Source organism: Monodelphis domestica, chromosome 3 (genome assembly GCF_027887165.1).
Source record: "Monodelphis domestica isolate mMonDom1 chromosome 3, mMonDom1.pri, whole genome shotgun sequence".
Lineage (NCBI taxonomy): Eukaryota > Metazoa > Chordata > Mammalia > Didelphimorphia > Didelphidae > Monodelphis > Monodelphis domestica.
The window spans coordinates 77,974,742-77,993,627 of NC_077229.1; the positions used below are offsets into that span (position 1 = coordinate 77,974,742).

General features: G+C 39.1%; 1 protein-coding gene across 2 annotated transcripts in view; it reads right to left on the reverse strand.

The window, feature by feature from the left end:
• The window catches only part of GNG7 (G protein subunit gamma 7), a 407,763-nt gene that overhangs the window by 330,073 nt on the left and 58,804 nt on the right, over positions 1-18,886 (reverse strand). For both annotated transcript variants that reach the window (XM_056822219.1, XM_001364671.4), the window contains exon 2: positions 11,104-11,175. The gene's annotated coding sequence lies outside the window, so the exon portion shown is untranslated. The remainder of the gene's footprint in view (positions 1-11,103; positions 11,176-18,886) is intronic.

Genomic DNA, 18,886 nt, shown 5'->3' on the forward strand with positions numbered 1-18,886 from the left:
AGAGAAGTAAAATCACTGGGGAGATCACTTTGGGAGGTGTGGGAAAGATAGTTTATAAACTGGAGAAACTAAAGGCAAGGAGAACATAAAGCTATCACGGTAGTCAAGGTAAAAGGTGATGAGGGCATGAACTAGGGTGGCAGTTATGTTTAGGGAAGGGGAGGGATGTGAGAGCTATTATTGAGGTAGAATTGTGAAGATTCCATAACTGATTAGATAAGGAAAGAAGGTGAAGGGGCTGAAGGTACTTTCACTCTGATATTGTAATTCTGTGTTATCAGGTAGAAATAGGATAGTAAGAAAAGGAGAGAGGGGGTTGGTGGAAATGTTCTTTTGGAATGAAGTTATATTCCTGCTGTCCTTGGTCCTGGTGAAATCACATCTACAGCATTATATTTAGTTCTAGGCACATATGGAGGGAAACGACACTAAATAAGCTAGAGTATTCAAAGGAGGGTGACCACATTAGGATGGTGATTCAAAACCAGGTCACACAAAATCTAGCTGAAGGAACCAGAATGCTTATCTGGAGGAAAATATAAGAGAGAGATGATAGCTTGTCCTCAAGAATCTGAAGAACATGTGGGAGAAAGGCTAGATTTTTTTTTTTTTGGCAAGGCCTGAGAAGGCAAGAAATAGAATTATGACCAGAAGTCTCCCAATCACTTCTTAGAGAAAGAAGAAGAGGAGCCTTGGAAGGCTAACGCAAAGACTGAAAAGATCTCTGTGTAAGGTCTAGTAGAGCACATGCAGTAGTTTGTCCATGACTGAAGGTCTTCCAATCAATTAACCAACAAACTTTATTAAACATTGGCTATATGCCAGGCAGTGAATACAAAGAATAAAACAATCCCTAGATGATTTTTTTGAGTCCTTTCCAATTTTGAGGCTGGGATTTAGCAAAGGTCACACTATGAATTGGTGGCAGAGCCAGGACAAGAACCAGGATTTTCCAGTTGGTTCCCATAAACGCTGAAACAATTTTGCCTGATTAAGACATTCCATACTTGAGCATCCATTGTAATTCAGATCAACTCTGAAGCAGATCCTCAGGTATCCCATCTGAATCTCCAGGGACCCCCAAAATTATCATAGACTTGATCTCCCTCTCCTGGCCAGGGAAACAAAAGCCTACTGCAAGCCTGGTCCAAAAGGAAATAAATCTTCATTTTATGCAAAACCTGTATTTGGAGAAATCAGCTAGAAACAGAAGAATTCAAATCTGTTATGTTCCAATCAGCTGCAAGTGCAGTTTGCATGAGTTCGGTCTGCCCCCTCGTGGTATATTTGTTTAAAGCACTAGAAATAAGCACACAGAAGGATGGCCACTGAAGCCTAAATTCTTAAATCTTTCTTAAAGTACAGTTTTTCAGAAACAGAAATAACTAAAATCAATTACACTGTTACTATGTGATCATGGTCCTCGAGCATCATCACCACCCATTTTGCTCAGCAACATACTATGTAGTGCATTTCCTTTATGGAAAAAAAATTGACAAAAATAAAGGGACTGGCAAAGTTTCTTCAAGAAAGAGAAAAAGTTTTTAAAAATCAACTTGGAGGGCAACCAGCATTCAGCTAAATCATGCCATAGCTCTGTTTAGCTTCCTCACATCCTGGCCAATTAATAGTCTATGTACCAGGCATTGTAGTAAGGACTGAGGAAACAAAGAAGGCAAGAGTCAGGAGTCTAATGGAGGAGACGACACGCAAGTGACTATATACAAACAAGAAATATACAAGTGGAGAGGTAAGGCATTGTTCTGTGGGGGATGAGAAAGGGTTTCTTATAGAAAGAATTTTAGCTGGGACTTGAAGGAAGTCAGGGAAGCCAAGAGGCAGAGACGAGGAGGGAGAGTTCCGCGGATGGTAGACAACAAAGGAAAATGCACGGAGTTAGGAAATGAAATGTCTTCTGAGAAGATGATACTAGTTAGCATTTATATGGCACCTTCAGGTTTGCAAAGTGCTTTATAAATATGATTTCACTGATCCTTCCAACAACCTAATAATAGCAAGTGCTATTATTATCTCCATTTTACAGATAAGGAAAATGAGGCTGAGAGAAGTCAAGTGACTTACCCAGAGTCAAACTCTGGCTGTGGCACTCTATCCACTGTGCCAACTAACTTCCTTAACTAAAGCCAAGAGTCCAGTGTTACCAGATTGCAGAGTACTTGGGGGAAGAAAGTATAAGAAGTTTAGAAAGGTAAGAAGGGGATAGATGATGAAGGGCTTTGAAAACCAGAGGATTTTACATTGAAGGTATTAAGGAGCCACTAGAGTTTCTGAATATGGGGAATTACATAATCATTGGAGAGATATGTGGGGTAGGGAAGTGAACTAGAAGGTTATTGCAATAGATCAAGTGTGAGGTGATACGGGTTTACACCATGGAGGCAGAAGTGTTAGAGAGAATGAGGTATATAGGAGAAAAATTAGGAGTGATATTTATTTTGTGAGCCAGAGTGCATGAAAGGAAAAAAATAATGAGTTCAGTTTGGGGCCCATTGATTTAAGATATCTATAGGACATCTGGTTGGAGATATAAGACTGGAAGTCATGAGAGGGGTTAGGGCTGGATAAACAGATATGAGGATCATCTGGATAGAGATGACAACTGAATCCATGAGAACAGTTATCACGAAATGAAATAATATAGAGGGAAATGAGAAGGCAGACTAGGACAGAACTTTCAGGGATATTCAATTATAATGCCCAAGCTAGATGAAGATCCAGCAAAAGAGACTAACGGGGAAGCAGTTAGATAGACAAGAAGAAAATGAAGAGAGAAATCTAGAGAAAGGGTATGATGAAGACACTGATCAACATTGTTAAACATTACAGAGAAGTGGGGAAGGATGAGGATTGAGAAAAGGTCATTAAATTTAGCAATAAAGAGATCATAAATAACTTTGGAGAGTAGTTTCTGCTGAATGATGACATTGGAAATCAGATGTTGAAGCTGAATGATAACACTGGGAATCAGATGTTGAAGAAGATTATGAGACAAAAATAATTCTTGATATCAACTGTTTAGCACTCTTTTAAGGAGTTTGGCCACAAAAGGGGGGGGGGGGAGATATGGAATGATACCTGGCAAGAGACTTTTTTTTAAGGATATGGGAGACATGAGCATGATTGTAGGCAGTAGGGAAGCAGCCGATAGTCAGGGAGAGGCTAAAAAGAAGTGAGAATGGGGAGGAGAAAAGGAGCGATCTGCTGGAGAAATATGGATGGGATGGGATCTCTTGTGCATATATAGGGGTTAGTTAGCTTTGGCAAGGAGAAGGGCCATTGATTCATGAGAGACTGGGGTAAAGGAAGAAATGGTGGCAGAAGGCATTAACAGTAATGTAAGATGAGAAAAGAGGGAGCTCTTGGCAAACAGTCTGTATTTTGTCTTGTTTTTATTTTATTTTAGGTAAAATTTGAGACAAGGTTTTCAGCTGAGATGGTAGTAACAAAATACAGCTATGGAAGTTCTGAAAAGGAATGAAAAGGTTTGGAAGAGGCACTGTAGTCATTGGGACAATTAAGTCAATTATGGAGGTACAAAACAATAGCCAGTAAGAGTCCAGGTGAGATTATGTAACATAAATCTGAGTGGATCTAGTCATCATAGCTGCATCTAGAAAAGGAAAGAGGAAGGAAAGGAAAAAGGAAGAAATAAGCATTTATTAAACACTTTACTCTGTGCCAGGCATTATGCTTTTTTACAAATAGTATCTCATTTGATCCTGATAACAATCCTGTTGGTATTATTATATTTTACACCTGTGGAAATTGAGGCAAATAGAGGATAAGTGACTCACCCAGGGTCACATAGCCAGTGTCTCAGTTCTTTCAGTCTTCAAGTCCAAGCCTTTCTCCACTGTACCACCCAGCTACCTCTAAGCAGGAGGGAAAGGATACCAATGGGATTTCTTGCAAAGAAGATATGTGACAAATGCATATCAAAAATTCTAACTTAGTAGATAAATTAGGATCACAGTATTTGAAGCTAAGAAAGATTTTAGAAATCATCTAGAGTCCCCTTGAGCAGCTATGGAGAGTTCAGTGGATCGAGCACCAAGCCTGGAGTCAGGAAGACCTGAGTTCAAATCTGGCCTCAGACACTTACTAGCTATATGACCCTGACCACTTTACTTTAACCCTGTTGGTCTCAGTTTCCTCATCTATAGAGTGAACTGGAGAAGGACATGACAAATCACTACACCCTCTTTGCCAATAAAATCCCATGGGGTGAAGAAAAGACTAAAAACACTGAACAATAGCAAAGGGCTCCCTTCTTTCACAAACCACACAGGTTCTAGGCTCAGCCTAAAGGGATAGTACTGGTGAATAGCAGATATAGCATTAAACCTCATCCTTGACTCCAAATTCAGTGCATTAGATTTACTCCAAATTGTTAGTCAGTTTTAACAATTAAGTGTCTAGACTCTAGCTCAGTGATGGTGAACCTTTTAGAGATCATGTGCCCAAACTGCAACCCTCATGCTGCATGTGAGCCCCCTGCCTTATCCCAGACAGGGGAAGGAGGAAGTGCTCCCACTGAGCTACTGGGCAAAGGGGTGGGTGATGTAAGAAATGTTTTCAGGAATGCATGGAGAGGGGAAGGTGTGAATTTTAGATTTACTCCACCCTGCTTAGTCTTTAGAATTTTAGCAACCAGGAATGTATATACCCCCACTTAAGGATTAACTATGAGGAGGATATTCTATGACCAACATGTCCTAGCAAGTGACAAATCAGAAACAACTGGCAGACCCCCTGGGCTGCCCTAAGCCAACCTTAAGGTACCATTGGTACATGTGAGAAGCAGGAAGTGATGTAAAGAACTGCCTATTTATTTTGTGTCTCTTCCTCTCTCTCTCTCTCTCTCTCTCTCTCTCTCTCTCTCTCTCTCTCTCTCAGTGATGTTGGCAACATTGGGAGCTTGCTCAGCGACATTGGGAGCTCTGGACGGCATTTTGGCATGCTTGTGGGTTTTGGTTCTGTAGTTTGGTGAGAAAATTCAGAGAATGGAGAACCTTCCAGTGAGGATCAACAGGGCATGATCTAAGCAATATTATCATAAATATACTACAGACCACCTAGACATATGGAGAGTCTGAAAAACAAACTTCACAAATTTTTATGGGAAGCATAATGATGATGGAGGACTTCAACTATTTAAAAACCAGTGGGATTATTTTCTCTCTTTCTCTGTGTCTCTCTGTGGCAAAATCAGGGCAGCTGATAAATTTGCAATTTGCTTAGTAATGATCATTTCACATTTCAAAAGACGGAGAAAGTGACTGGGGAACTGCAACTCAGGATCCAATTCTCACCAAGGAGGCACTTGTTGCTGAAGTAGAAAAAATGGGAACTTGGGAACAAGGGACCACTCTATCACAAAGGTCTTGATAGAGAAAAGGAAGAAAGTCAGCTAGAGTCTGATAAGCTCTCCTAAAATCTGGGCATAGGGTCACACAGCTAGGAAGTGTCTGAGGTCATGAACCTAGGACTTCCTGTCTCTAGGCCTGGATCTCAATCCTCTGAACCACCCCGTTGCCCCCAAGATATTCTTCAAAGATGATTTCTGAGCACTGTCAAAAGAAAGTAGGGATCACCAAGAGCTAGTGAGGCTTCTTCAAGTCCAGGACTTGTCAGCCATTCTTCACTTCTCTTTTTTTTTTAAACCTAACTTTCTGTCTTAGTAACAACTCTAAGACAGAAGGGCAAGGACTAGGCCATCAGGGTTAAGTGACTTGCCCAGGGTTACACAGCTAGGAAATGCCTGAAGTTAGATTTGAACCTAGGTATTCTTGACTCTAGACTTGGAGCTCTATCTACTGCCATCTCTTTTGATAGGGTTAGCAGACTGGGAATTGATGGAAATAGCAAAAACAAAGAAAATTTACATTCTACCAAAACATTTGACATCTCTCATGTGAGGCTTGTGGTAGAGATGGAGACATATGGTTTGGAGGATAGTACAGTTAGATGGCTTTGAACTGGTTGAATAACTGAAATCCAAACAATTCACAGGTCCTCTGATTCTGAGGTTGGGCTAAATGATCCATTAACTTTAAGTGCTATATAAATATGAGTTACTGTCCTTATACTTTGGTACCCACAAGAAGGAAAGACCAAATTAATTTGGGAATTAAGATTCATAAAGGTCTCTCCAGGTAGAAAAACTGGTTGATACTAATGAGATTAAATTTAATAGGACAAATATAATGGCCTTTCACTTGGGTTTTTTCGATTGTCTTTTATTTTTTTTTCCAATTACATGTAGAAGCAATTTTTTATAACTGTTTTCTGACAATTTGCAATTCAGATTCTCTCTCCCCCACTTTCCAAGGCAGTAAATGGTCTGCTATTGGTTATATCAGTGCTTTCTTGCGATGAATATTTCTAAATTCCTCATGTAACAGAAGACATATATTACACATACAATAAAAAATTCATAAAGAAAAATGAAAATGATATGCTTTAATCTGCAATCAAATTTCAACAGTTCCTTCTTTAGCTCTGCATAGGCCTTTTTTTATCATGAGTCCCTTGAGGTTATCTTGGGACCTTGTTTTACTGATAATATTTTGCTCTTCACAGATAATCATTTTGCAATACTTCTGTTACTGTATACACCGTTCTCCTGGTTTTGCTCACTTCACTCTACATCAGTTCATATAAGTCTTTCCAAATTTTTCTGAACTTATCCCATTTGTCATTTCTTAAGGCACAACAATATTCCATTACAACCATAACTTGTTCATCCATTCCCTGACTGATGGACAGTCCCTGACTTTCCAGTTTTTTATCACTACAAAGGGAGCTACTAAAAATATTTGTGCAAGCAGAACCTTTTCCCTTGGGATAATGACTTAGTTAACTTAGGTGTTAAAAAATCAACAGAATAAACTATAAAATGGAGGAGACCTCATTTAAAGAAGTTCATATGTGAAAAAAGCTTGGAAGTTTCAAAAGACCACAAGCTTACAAAATAAGTATGATGTAGATGTTAAAAAATGTTATGCTAATGTAAACCTGTATAGTCTGTGCAATTCCTGATGTTCTCTCCTTTTCAATCTAGCATCTAGATCAAGGGTGGGGGGGAATTATAAGAGTGCATTGTCCTCTGCCCTGGGGTCCCAAGACCCCATCTGGAGGACCATTTTGGGTTCTGGAGACCATGTTTCAGAAGAAAAGTTGACCAACTGGAGAATATCTAGCAGTATCTGATAGCTATGTGAAAGAAGAAAAAAAGACAAGAGTGATAAGATCAATGTCTTCAAATACCCAAAAAGTTGTCATGGAAAGGAGGGAACAGATTTTTTTTCTACCTTTCTCTGGGAAGTCACACTAGACCCAAGAAATGAGGAGTGGGAGACAAAATACAAGAACTGAAGAATCAAATTTAGGTCATAAGGAAGAACTTCCTAAGAATTAGCACTGTCCCACAATCCCAAGATAGAAAAAAGAGCTTCCCCAACTCTGGAAGTGTTTTAAGGAAAGAATGGAAAAGATAACCTAGATCCCTCCCAACTCTTAGATTTAAAAAAATTTTTTTTAACTTGTATTTCCCAGTGTTATGATACTAAATGCTAGTATCCTATTAATGCCCCCGAGACTAACTATATCAAAGGTTTGAAAATGATTTCTGTGTTTTGCTTTCCATTATGGATAGAAGGACTGACAGTGGGGGAAAAAAACCCTGCCAATTTATGATAAAATGGAGAGCATGTTGAATGTGGAGTTAAGAAGACTTGGGTATGAATCTCAGCTCTGCTACTCCTATATGACTTTAGTTAGCCAAGTTATTTCCCACTGAAGCTTAAAATTTTCTCATTTGTAAATTGAGATTATTGCCTCAGAAGATTTTCTAAGTCTAAGTAAAATACCATAATCTTTTCATTGTCAAACTACTGTACTAACAAACATTTCATTTCTGTTATCCCCTGAAAAACAGCAGCATAGTGAAAAGCTCCAGTTTTGGGGGATGAGGGGGCCCCAGTTCATCTTAAATATAATATATATATACAGTTATGTAAGTTTTTACATATATTAAGCATCTGCTTGTGTGAATGCTGTTAACTGCTAACAGAGGACATAAGACACATAGATAACTATAATACACAATAATGCATAAATACATTAGTGAGTGAGGTATGAAACAAAGTGCTATGTGAGATCCAAGAGAAAAAGATAGTAGTAGGTCAGGAAAAACTTGGAGAGGAGGTAGTAGCTGGGTTAGGATTTAAAAAATAAGATTCTACAAAGAAGAGGGAAGTTGGGGTATGAACAAAGGCTCAAAGACACAGGAAGTGTTTGGAGAACAGAATAATTCAGTCTGGGTGTAGCAGAGTACACAAAGGGAAGGAACATAAGATACCATTAGAAGGAGAGAATGGTATCAAAATGTGACTTTACCAATCAACAGAACAATCTGAACTACCAAATATTTTGGAGCAAAGAAAAGACATGGAGATACTTCAGCATAACAACCATACCCTGTCAATGATGTTTAGATTACTAGCCATTAAATTAATTACCCAAGAAAGTTAATGAAGACAACAGGTAGGCAATTCAGGATGTGCCAAGTCAGCAGGCTAGAACACTTTTAACAGTCATAATGGGGGAAATATGACTTTTAGTGGTTGTTTGTCCAATAGCCACTCGCCACCAAGAAAGGTAGACACTGGGCTCAGGTAATTTTCTTGCCTTTCCTCCTTCCTTTATCCTACAAACTATGTGGTTGTAGTAAGAGAGCCTGAGGAACAAGTGGTCCATAGACAAGGTAAGCAAATCCACTTGAATTTTTGGTTGCTGCTCTTCTTTCCAATCTCCCAATCAGCATGCATTTAGCAAGCAATTCCTAGGTGTCAGGCATTGTGCCAGTAGCCTCAGACACTTATTAACTGTATGACCCTGAGAAAGTCATTTAACCTGTGTTTGCCTCACTTTCTTCAACTGTAAATAGGGATAATAACAGTACCTACTTTATAGGGTTGTTGTAAGGATTAAACAAGGGAATATTTATAAACTGCTTTATGGTCATTAAAGCTTTTTAAGTGCTAGGAGTATTATTATAATTAATAATTAAAGAAGTTACCTACAAAGTAGTTTAAGGGGGAAGCCCTTCAGAAACTCTCATAAAAGGAGATTAGTAGTTGTTCAATGGAAGGGGCTTTCTTCCTCTTTCTCCATTTCCTCCAAAGCCTCTCCAGCTTCCCACTTCCTTGCCAATTCCCCTTCTTCCTTCCTCACCCTCACCTATATCTTGACTCATAAACCAGGCTAGGTACCTAATAAGAGATTCATAAATGTTTTTTCTTTCGTTTTTCAAAAGCTTGAAGGGAGAGCATGTTCAATTCACCAATTAACAAGGGTTAATAATAACAGTATTAAGGGCTGACTGTATGCCTCTGTGCACATAGGTGCTGGGAATTCAGGGACAAAGATGAAAACAAATAATCCCTATCCTCAAGAAGCTAAAGTTCTCTTAGGTGAGACAACACACATATGCCCAAATACATAAAAATATATATACAAGGTATTTACTAGCAGCTGGGGGCCAGAGGGAATCAGGAAAGGCCTCATAGAAAAGGTAGCTCCTGAGCTGAGTTCTGAAAAAGCCAGGGAATCTAAGAGGCTGAGGAGTACAGGAAGAATATTCCAGGCAGAGGCAGCTTAAGAAGGAAAGGGATAATGATACAGCTTCACAGTTTTCAAAGTACTTTAAAGTACAGTTTCTCCTGTGAACTTCCCCAAAACCCTCCAGGTATTCTCAGCCCATTTTACAGATTAGAAAACTGAGTTCTGAGAGAGTGAGTGTGTTCTTCAAGTTAAGGTGGGAGAGTCTAGGTCCAAGGCCCTTCTCACCCTAGAACTAGCTACTTCAAGGTTATCTTGTATTATATCTGCAAGCTGGATAAGAGGGTAGGGAGTTGGGGCACATCAGCTGGAACAGAGTTACAAAAGAATTTATCTCAACTCACCAAGCATTTATTAAGCTCCAACAGTGTACAGAGCACTAAGGTGATCACAGAGGGCTTAGAAAAGGACTGCTCATTTGTGCCCATAGATTTCACAACTCCAGCAGGGAGACAATTAAAGTATGTATTTTCATTCAGTCCTCTGACTTTTCTAGTATAGGACCCTAGTGGGGGGAAATCCCCTCAACTGATAGAAATCAGCACCTGCTCAGAAACTTAACATTGGCACAGCCTTGCTTGGGGCACTGAGAAGTTTCTTGGCTTCTCAGAACAGCCAGTAAGTGTCAGAGGCAGAACTTTGAACTCCAGCCTTTCTGACTCCAAGTCTGGAGCTCTATTCACTATGCAACACGGCATCTTCATGATACTTTACCCAGACAACTAAAATACAGTAACTGAAGCAGCAAGTCCTTCAGAGGATCAAAACAAGGCGTTTTGTGTGATCTTATGGGAAGAAAGATGATTCTGATTTGGCAGGGGAAGGGGGAGTCCAGGGAAAGCTTCTTTGAAGCGACTTTGGATTTGCTTCAACAGATATGCAAGAACTCAAATTCAAAAGGGGGTCGGGGGGAGGGCAGGGCAGGGGAGACATTAAATGAACAAAATGTGAACAAGGACCCAGGGGTGGGAAAACCTGGGATGTTGAAGGAAAAAGAGTACTGTTTTTTGGTGAGAGCTGAGAATATGAAGTTAAGTTTAAAAGACAGGATGGTACTCGCTTGTGCAGGCCCTTGAGCATCAGGACAAGAAGTGTTAACATTACTTGGAAAGCAATAGGGAGGCCCTGTAAATTTTAAAGCAGGATTGAAGGATTAGTTCTAAATATACAAAAATCTCCTAAGTGAATGTATATGCGATTACAGATCACAAGTCATCCATGCCTTCCTCCCTGAAGGATTCATTTCCATATTCTTCCATAGTTCCTCCCAAGAAGATTCACCCAATGTGCTAGAGGCCACCAGCAAGATCTTCAGGAACCTCCTGAACTTTGTAACTATCAATGAGGCTCTTTGGTTGACCATCTCTTAACCTTCCTACTATAAAGAAAGAGTCCCCTATTTACTACCTTAAGGCAAATCACCTTTTATATGTAAGGGAGAAAAATTAAAGCACTCACCTGGTCACTATCTTTAAGGATTCTCAGCACCAAGGCAGCAAGTGGTACTTAATCAAAAGAAGCTGGATCTTCCTAAAAGATAAAAGAATTTGTAGCTGAAGTCTTTGTCATGTGAAGTGGGGACATAACCCAGAAATTGTAAATACATACACACATACTGGACACCTAGTATGTTATAAGACATGCATTATTTCCTAAGAAATGAGGAAAAGAAAAAATGGATGATATCTACAGAGCTTCAAAGTGTAGTTGTGTCTTGTTTAAGGAAATACCAATTCCAAAAACAATTTATTAAGAAAACTGAATGGGGTGATTTCTTCTTTTAGAAAAGTAAATCTTTTCATCAGAGAAATAAATGAACACTGAACAAACGCTGAGGTCCACAACAAAGCTACTGCCTCTCTGGGGGGTATAAACCTTAAAATTTCTTAGACTTATAAATGTTGGAAATTTCACCATTGGGAAATTTCATACTTGAAAAATTTCCTACTGATAGTCTATTGGAATGTGAACCCCCTTGGCATGGGAGGGTCATTCTCCTCCCTACTTAAGATTACTTTAGGACAGAAACCTTTTGCTGAACAATGGAAAGGGATTTGACCTATGCTTAAGCATAGAACAGGAAGTTCTTTGAGTCATGATTGATTTTAGAATTGATACAATAGAGATACTTGGAATGACAGAACCAGGTCTCCACCCTACTTCCAATCTCCACCCTACTCAGGGTAACAGGATTTAGGAAGGGCTGCAGCAAAGGATCAAGATTTAATTATTTGAGAATATGACCTTCAACAGACATGTGCAAAGCCACAGTCCTCTGGGCGGTCCTGGGTTAAGCTAGAGCCACCATTGGCACAGGGAAGACATGGACAGTGATTGGTAGATGTGAGAACTGAGGGGAGGGAACTTGGATGGTTTCCTTAAAGATAGGGGGGGTGGGGTCTGAGGACTAGAGAGGTTGGAGAGGTTGTGCTCTGAGAGGTTGTGCTCTAAGAAGCTTGCTCTGAAGGAAGCTGGAGGTGGAGGCCCCTGAGACTGTTTCTCCATTTTGGTCACATGAGTGATAGGGACTAATCTCTTTTCTTTGCCTCAGCTATTTAAGGGCTTGGGCCTTTTGGCCCAGCCTAAACAGAGGGGGTATTTAAGCCCTATTCCCTTCTCTCTCTCTCTCTCTCTCTCTCTCTCTCTCTCTCTCTCTAATACCTTTCTTTCTCCTGTTTATAATTAAACTCCATAAAAGGTTGACTGCTGAATAGGAGGAAACAGAAAAGTAATCAATATTCACACTTCCAGGTAATTTATAGACATGATTTCATCTGATCACCAAAAATCTTTTGAGACAGACAAAGCAAGTAATATTATCCCCATCTTACACAATAGGGAACACAAGCTCAAAAAAGGTAAGAAATAACAACAACCCATATTCCACTAACACTTTGTAAGTCAAGGGCTGTCCTCACATTGTGAGGAAGGGAGCGGGTGGAAGGATTATCTTGCCCATTTTACAGAAGATGGAAACTGACATTCAGTAAAGTTTAAATGACTTACCCAGTCACCTAGGTAGTAACAGAGCTTGCTCATGAGCTGGATATTCCAATTCCAAGGCCAGTGCTATTTCTATTATGCCATATTGCCTCCCCAAGTCCAATACTTTTTACCACCATGATCCCCTGGCCCACTATGACATTAAAATGAAGTTATCTATTGGGCATACAAGTAGGCCTCAGGAGAGGCATCTGGACTAGGATATGGAAGTGAAACTGATCTCCAACTATAAATTAAGCAACAGGCAATATGAGCCAGACAATATATAAGGCTTTGGGACATAAAGAATGAAAAAATCCCTGCATTCAAGGAACTAATATTCTAACAGTAGACAGACTAGTCTACAAAGAAAAATGCCTCAGGAAGCAAGCAGCAAGTTCCCTATCACTAGAAGTACTCAACAACCAGCTGAGGAACTTGTAATTGTAATGGGACTTCATGATAAAGGTTTGAACTAAGTGACTTCTAAGGTCCTGTCCTACTCAATATTCTTTAATCTGATATCAGAAGTTTCCAAACTTTAGACAATGGAATAGATATGGACATGCAATGCTTGCTTGTGCCTCCAGATGGCCTCCTTGATATAGGAAAATATTCCCTACCCATTTACAAATCTTCCATCCAAAGAGATAATGGAGTATATTTTAACATTAGCTACATATAAAAGAACAGAAAAATATTCTCAGTGATTAGTCACTGATAGCATTGAGGATGAGTACTGTTCCTTGCTTTGGGAGCAGGGGGTTGGGGTGGAGCATCAAGGAAGGGACATGAATATTGGATTACTGGTCATGAGCACACAAAGGACTTTTCTAGAGATGGTAGCCTACAGCAGGTAGTATGTCAAATCAAAGGCCTGGTGGTGTGGAAGCCAAAAATAGTAAGAATGAATTGGCAGTAGTCACCTCTCAGAGGCAAACAATTATTAAGATGCTTTCTCTCAATCTTCTTTATAAACTCTTGAGTGCTTTTTTCCTGATGGTACTTGTTTTTTGTTGCATTTTTATTTTTAAAAAATATTTTATATTCCCAATTATATATAATAACAAAATTTCAACATATGTTTTCCAAAATTATAAAATACAAATTGTTTCCCTCTCTTTTCCCTCCTCCCTTCCCAGTGATGTAAGTCATTTGATCAGGATTATTATACATGTCTTATCATAAAAAATATACTTCCATATGTATAATTGAAAATCTGTTACCCTAAAAAAAGAACTACATTTCCCGGGAGCCCACTGACTTCCTGTCATTACGTATTTCCTATAGACAGGGAATAAATATCCAGTGGGCAGTCCTACCTGTCTCTTCTTTTGGCATGCAGCCAGTGGTGATGGTGATGAGTGAGGATTTGGAAAATGGCTAACTAGCCATGGGCACATGGTTTTTCTTTTGTATCCTCTTTATTTCTTTATTTCTAATGATTATTAATAAGCCTCTTAAAATATAGTATTTTTACTATTAAGATATACATATTGGTCATTATATTAAGAGAATACTTATATAAAATCACCCACACACACCAAAAAACAAATCACAAATAAACTAAAATGAAAAATAGTATGCTTTGATATACATTCCAACACTCCAGTAGCTCTTCCTCTGGAAGTGGATAGCATTCTTTTATATAAAGTCCTTCAGAACTGTCCTGGATCATTATATTACTGAGAGTAGCTAAATCTTTCATAGTTGATAAATTTTTTTTTAATGCTTACTTTCTACCTTAGAATCAATAGTATGTATTGGTTCTTAAGTAGAGGAGTGATAAGGGCTAGGCAATGAGGGTTAAGTGACTTACCAAGGGTCACACAGCTAGGAAATGTCTGAGGCCTGAGAGCACTTGTTAAGAATATAATTCAACCCTAAAGAAAAGGTCCTCAACAATTAGAGGTGGCAATATCCACACCTTTTACAATTTTACAATAAATTTCCAAACCCATCAATATTATATCATAGATTATATCATAGATATCATTATATCATATTATATCATAGATGAACATATGACACAACATGTGGTCACTAGTTAGCCCACCCTTCTTCCTGCCAATGGCTTTCAAACTTCAATGTCTATGATGGATCCATAATAGGAGTCCTGTGAACAAACAAGGCCACCATCCTTCTCTAGAGGGGCAGCACTGGCTTTTCAGGTTTCTAGGGTATAGCTGAAGATGAAGAAGGCCACCCTGTAATGCAGAACTGAAGGGTCCAGTGGGGAATGGGGAGAAATGAAGGGATGAAAGATGATTCTGGTCAGTGCAAACATAACAAATGTATTGGTCTCTGAATTAAAAAAACATTTTTTTTTTAACCACAAAACTTTAACACCTAGATCACTGTTGAGAGCACCACAGCAGTTCTGGAGATTCTAGTGTTAGCAAACCTATAGCATGCATGACGGAGGGGTCTGCTCCCCTTCCCCTCTCCATTAATGCCTGAGAACATTTCTCACATGACCTGCTCCTCTGCCCAACAGCCCAATGGGAACACTTCCTCCCTCCCCTGTCTGGAGTAAGATGAGGGGCAGGGGCTCACATGCAGTGTGTGACAGTTGCAGTTTGGGCACTTGTTTTTAAAGGGTTCACCATCACTGGTATAGACCCTGGCAAAATGCCAAAAATATGACAAACACTGGGGTTGTGAAATTACTAACAGGGCTCTGTATTTGTTTTGAGGGCCAGTTACACCATGGGAAAAAAAGTTGATCCAGTGTCAGAATATGAACCCTAGGCTATCACATGAGATATTTCAAATCAAGCTTTGCTTCTTTGTTCAATGATCTTGAAGTCAAGTGCCTTCTGACAAAGGTACTCTAAGGAATACCCATTTTGTTTACCTTAAAACACTATAAGGAGAAGGGAGCCTCCATAGGCAGTGGACTGAACACCCAATTATTAGTCACTTTACTTCTTAATTTCCTCATCTCTAAAAAGGGAGCAATAATATACATCCTAATCTCACAGGACTGTAATGAAGTCATGCAGCAAATATTAAAATACTATGTAAATGATCATTATTAATATGGAACTAAATGGGGAATTTTTATAAAGACATAGATAAAAATCACATAGAATGAGATGGTATAGAAGGATTGCTATATGCAGTAGGGGCCCAAATAAAAGGAATTTCACAGTCATTCAAGTAATCAAAATACTACTTCCAAGTACTTAAGTTTGATGTGGGTTCCCCCCCCCCCCCAGCACATTCCATGTGGATTTCAAGGCATCTGTGTCATCTCTGGTTATTCTCTTTTTCACTTCTTGGCCACATCAAATATATTCCATTCCTCCTTCAAAATGTTTTTTCCTCTCCATTAATATGACCAAAACCCTATATTTCCAACAACTAATGGGGAGACTAAAAATGTAGGAGATGGAGGCATCCTAGAAATGGAGGACAGCCACTGCAAAAGCATGAAGAACAACAAAGAGGACCTCCTGGCTGGAGTGGAGAATGTGGAAAGGGAGGTAAATAAGAAGACTGGAAACACATAAAGGGGTCAGGTTGTATAAAGAGCTTTAAATCACAAACAAAAGAATTTCTATTTGTTCCTAGAAGCTATAGAGAGTTAACTGAAATGTACTGACTAAAAGGAAGCAATAGTCAGACTTTGCTTTAGGAAAATTACTTTGCCAGCCTGTGGAAAATTGATTGGCCTGGGGGAAGACTTTAAAAAAATTTTTAACAAACATTTATCAAGTTCCTACTCTGTGCCAGGCACTTTATTAAGGACTTTACAAATATTTGATGCTATCTTTACAACAACTCTCTAAGTTTGGTGTTATTATTATCTCCAATTTTACAGATAAGGAAAATGAGACAGATAGAAGTTAAGTGGTTTGCCCAGGATCATACAACTAATAAGGAAAATGACATCTGAACTCAACTCTTCCTAACTAGTGCAGGCTAAGAGGTGATAAGGATCCAAACTAGGGTTGCAGCTGTGTGAGTGCAAATATAGGAATGGATCCAAAAGATCTTGTGGAATAAATAAATGACAAGATTTAGTAAGTGATTAGATACTTGGGATGATGACAAACTTGGGTTGTGAGTCTAGGTGACTAGAGGAATGTTGGTGCCTTCAACACTAAAAGAGAACTTTAGAAGAGGGATAGTTTGAGGGGAAAGATAATGAGCTCTGTTTTGGACATGTGGTATTTGAACCATCAGGAAATCCATTTCAAAATGTTCAATAGGGAGTTGATGATGCACGGGTGAAGCTCAATAGAGAAACTATCCTACCATCAATCAATAAACTATTATTAAATATCTCCTATGTGCCAAGCACTGACAAAGATACAAAAAGCAAAAGAAAGTGCCTACCTTCAGAAACTCACAATCTAATGCTATATTCAAACAAGCAGTATACAAGATAAATAGGAGGAGCAACCAGGCGGCTCACTGAATAAATAGGCAGCCAGGTCTTGGGTTCAAATCTGACTCCAGACACTTACTAGCTGTGTGATCCTAGACAATGAAAGTATTTATTTTTAATATATACTGACTTATTTCTATATTTGGGTTTTGACTTAGAAACTCAAATCAATCCCTCTGCTTCTGTACTCATTCTTTATGCCTTGCCAAAGAATGCCTTCCATCGTAGAATAGAAAAGAAGGTAAGATCACAGAAGAGATTGCCTTACTCAGTAAAAAGAACCAGCTCAGGCCAGATGCATCAGCAAAGAGTCCTTGGACTTTCATCAAGAATCACTGGAGGGGAACAGCTGGGTAGCACAGTGGACTGAGAGTCAGGCCTACAGACAGGAGGTCCTATGTTCAAATCTGGCCAGATACTTCCTAGCTGTGTGATTCTGGGCAAGTCATTTAACCCCCATTGCCTAGCCCTTATTGCTCTGCTGCCTTGGAACCAATGCATAGTATTGTAAGGTAAGGATTAAAAAAAAAAAATAGAAGTTCCTTAAGGGTAGGGACAGTTTACAGTTGTTTTTTTGTTTTGTTTTGTTTTTGGTTCACAGTTGATTCTAAGGCTGAAGGTAAGGGTTAAAAAAAAAAAGAGTCACTGAAAAGCCTCCGATACTTCTTAGTTGTGTATCCCTGGGCAAGTCACTGAAACCCTACCACTGCCTAGCCCTTACCACTTTTCTGCCTTATAACCAATACATAATATTGATTTTAAGAAGGAAGGTAAGGATTTTTTAAAAAATTAAAAATCTTATGACTGGGCAGAACTAGATTTTGCCCCCTAGCCCACTGCAAGTAGTTGGGGAGCATGAAATCTGTATATGAACTACTACCATACACCATGCAATAAATGAGGAGTAGTTGAGTTTTGATGGATCACCTACTCAATGACTATTTACCAATTAGAGATGTCTTGGAATGTCCAAGGGAGGAGCTGAATAATGAGCTCCACAAATTGTCTATTTGTGGCCTTCTTGGTCTTTGATCACCAGGAGAGATCACTGACCAATTAATTTATTGATTATTATTAGCCTAATCAATAAATTGATTTTCTTACCCAGAAGACAGTTTCTCAAGATTTGTCATTGTTACAGCAAGTCCCTTAATCCCACTTGCCTATCCCTTAACTGCTAGTTAGTTAGTTAATTAGTTAACAAAGACTTTCTGTAGATGAGGTTTTTACTGAGATTTCAAGAAAGTCAGAGAAATCTATAGGCAGGAATAATAAGGGAAAGTGAGATCCAAACATGGAGGACAGCTAGAGAAAATGCCTGGAACCAAGAGATGAGCATCTTGTTCATGAAATAAGGAAGCTACTGTCACTGGATCCAGGGTAAGATATAAGAAACCTGGAAAGGCAGGAGGAGGCCAGGATATAAAGAATTTAGGATGCCAACCAGCATTTTATATATGCCCCTGGAGATGTTAGAGAGTTTACTGATAGGAGAATAAATAACATGGACATGCCTGTGCTTAAGGAATATTACTGAGGTAGAGAACAATTAAGTGACTTGCCGGACATCACAAAGCTAATAAGTGTCATACTGGCACTTAGGTCTTCCTAACTACAAGTTCAGGGCTCTATCCACTATGCTAAATGCTTAACCTCCTAACAACAGGCTTTTTTTCTTACTGGGGCATCTATCCAAGACATAACAGAAAACCTCCCCAAACTTGTCAAATCTGATGACTATTATTTGCTTTTGATGATTCACTTGATCAAAAAAGAGAGAGCCCTGAACACAACACTCTCATCTCTCAGTTCAGAGCATTTTCAAAGGCTATGCTGCATGCCTGGAACTCTCCCCTCCTCATT